Source organism: Triturus cristatus, chromosome 10 (assembly GCF_964204655.1).
Source record: "Triturus cristatus chromosome 10, aTriCri1.1, whole genome shotgun sequence".
In the NCBI taxonomy this organism is placed as follows: domain Eukaryota; kingdom Metazoa; phylum Chordata; class Amphibia; order Caudata; family Salamandridae; genus Triturus; species Triturus cristatus.
Genome location: NC_140593.1, coordinates 885,935,766 through 885,938,359, shown reverse-complemented (window position 1 = coordinate 885,938,359; position 2,594 = coordinate 885,935,766).

The following is a 2,594-nucleotide window of genomic DNA, read 5'->3' as shown; positions in this document are numbered from 1 at the left end:
CTCCTCCTTCTAAACCAGGTGGAAATCGTTAATACCGCTGAACTCAGGTAAGCTGCATGATGGTACTTGCAGTCCAACGAGGTGCCTAATACAGTGGTGTAGGCTCCCAGAACATCAAGTGATGCCCCAAAGTTCATGGCGCTGGAATGCACATTGCCACAGCCTTCCTGGATAAGTTGATACTGCTCACACTGATGTCTTTGTCCTTATCAGGCAGCCTCTCGCTGCCTCCTCTCTCTCTTCGCGCACATCACAGCCTTGGTGGCAGTAGTTTTTGCTCGGGGGGGGCACCGCGTTTGCACTCCTCGTGCTACACCAAAAGTTTTGCTGAAGACGCGGTGCACCTGACCGGGAGGGCGTGTCCTGTGCCGGGCTCAGCAAACCGGCTATATCTCCACCACCAATGCTCACTTAGAATGAAAGCAAGCAGGACACAGCTCCGGAATTCGACAAAAGCAATTTATTGAGCTTGACAGCGCTTGCTTACAGTCCGTGAAACGCTATGGCAGACGCGTTTCTGGCCGGAATGGCCGTCTTCAGTGCCGGTCTCAACGGCTGATAGCTTTGCCTTTGAGTGAGAGACCTCTCCTTAAAACCAGTCTCTCAGCTCCTCCTTCTAAACCAGGTGGAAATCGTTAATACCGCTGAACTCAGGTAAGCTGCATGATGGTACTTGCAGTCCAATGAGGTGCCTAATACAGTGGTGTAGGCTCCCAGAACATCAAGTGATGCCCCAAAGTTCATGGCGCTGGAATGCATATTGCCACAGCCTTCCTGGATAAGTTGATACTGCTCACACTGATGTCTTTGTCCTTATCAGGCAGCCTCTCGTTGCCTCCTCTCTCCCCTCGCGCACATCACAGCCTTGGTGGCAGTAGTTTTCGCTCGGGGGGGCACCGTGTTTGCACTCCTCGTGCTACACCAAACGTTTTGCTGAAGACGCGGTGCACCTGACCGGGAGGGCGTGTCCTGTGCCGGGCTCAGCAAACCGGCTATATCTCCACCACCAATGCTCACTTAGAATGAAAGCAAGCAGGACACAGCTCCGGAATTCGACAAAAGCAATTTATTGAGCTTGACAGCGCTTGCTTACAGTCCGTGAAACGCTATGGCAGACGCGTTTCTGGCCGGAATGGCCGTCTTCAGTGCCGGTCTCAACGGCTGATAGCTTTGCCTTTGAGTGAGAGACCACTCCTTAAAACCAGTCTCTCAGCTCCTCCTTCTAAACCAGGTGGAAATCGTTAATACCGCTGAACTCAGGTAAGCTGCATGATGGTACTTGCAGTCCAACGAGATGCCTGATACAGTGGTGTAGGCTCCCAGAACATCAAGTGATACCCCAAAGTTCATGGCGCTGGAATGCACATTGCCACAGCCTTCCTGGATAAGTTGATACTGCTCACACTGATGTCTTTGTCCTTATCAGGCAGCCTCTCACTGCCTCCTCTCTCCCCTCGCGTACATCACAGCCTTGGTGGCAGTAGTTATCGCTCGGGGGGGCACCGCGTTTGCACTCCTCGTGCTACACCAAAAGTTTTGCTGAAGACGCGGTGCACCTGACCGGGAGGGCGTGTCCTGTGCCGGGCTCAGCAAACCGGCTATATCTCCACCACCAATGCTCACCTAGAATGAAAGCAAGCAGGACACAGCTCCGGAATTCGACAAAAGCAATTTATTGAGCTTGACAGCGCTTGCTTACAGTCCGTGAAACGCTATGGCAGACGCGTTTCCGGCCGGAATGGCCGTCTTCAGTGCCGGTCTCAACGGCTGATAGCTTTGCCTTTGAGTGAGAGACCACTCCTTAAAACCAGTCTCTCAGCTCCTCCTTCTAAACCAGGTGGAAATCGTTAATACCGCTGAACTCAGGTAAGCTGCATGATGGTACTTGCAGTCCAACGAGGTGCCTAATACAGTGGTGTAGGCTCCCAGAACATCAAGTGATGCCCCAAAGTTTATGGTGCTGGAATGCACATTGCCACAGCCTTCCTGGATAAGTTGATACTGCTCACACTGATGTCTTTGTCCTTATCAGGCAGCCTCTCGCTGCCTCCTCTCTCCCCTCGCGCACATCACAGCCTTGGTGGCAGTAGTTTTCGCTCGGGGGGGCACCGCGTTTGCACTCCTCGTGCTACACCAAACGTTTTGCTGAAGACGCGGTGCACCTGACCGTGAGGGCGTGTCCTGTGCCGGGCTCAGCAAACGGCTATATCTCCACCACCAATGCTCACTTAGAATGAAAGCAAGCAGGACACAGCTCCGGAATTCGACAAAAGCAATTTATTGAGCTTGACAGCGCTTGCTTACAGTCCGTGAAACGCTATGGCAGACGCGTTTCTGGCCGGAATGGCCGTCTTCAGTGCCGGTATCAACGGCTGATAGCTTTGCCTTTGAGTGAGAGACCACTGCATGATGGTACTTGCAGTCCAACGAGGTGCCTAATACAGTGGTGTAGGCTCCCAGAACATCAAGTGATGCCCCAAAGTTCATGGCGCTGGAATGCACATTGCCACAGCCTTCCTGGATAAGTTGATACTGCTCACACTGATGTCTTTGTCCTTATCAGGCAGCCTCTCGCTGCCTCCTCTCTCCCCTCA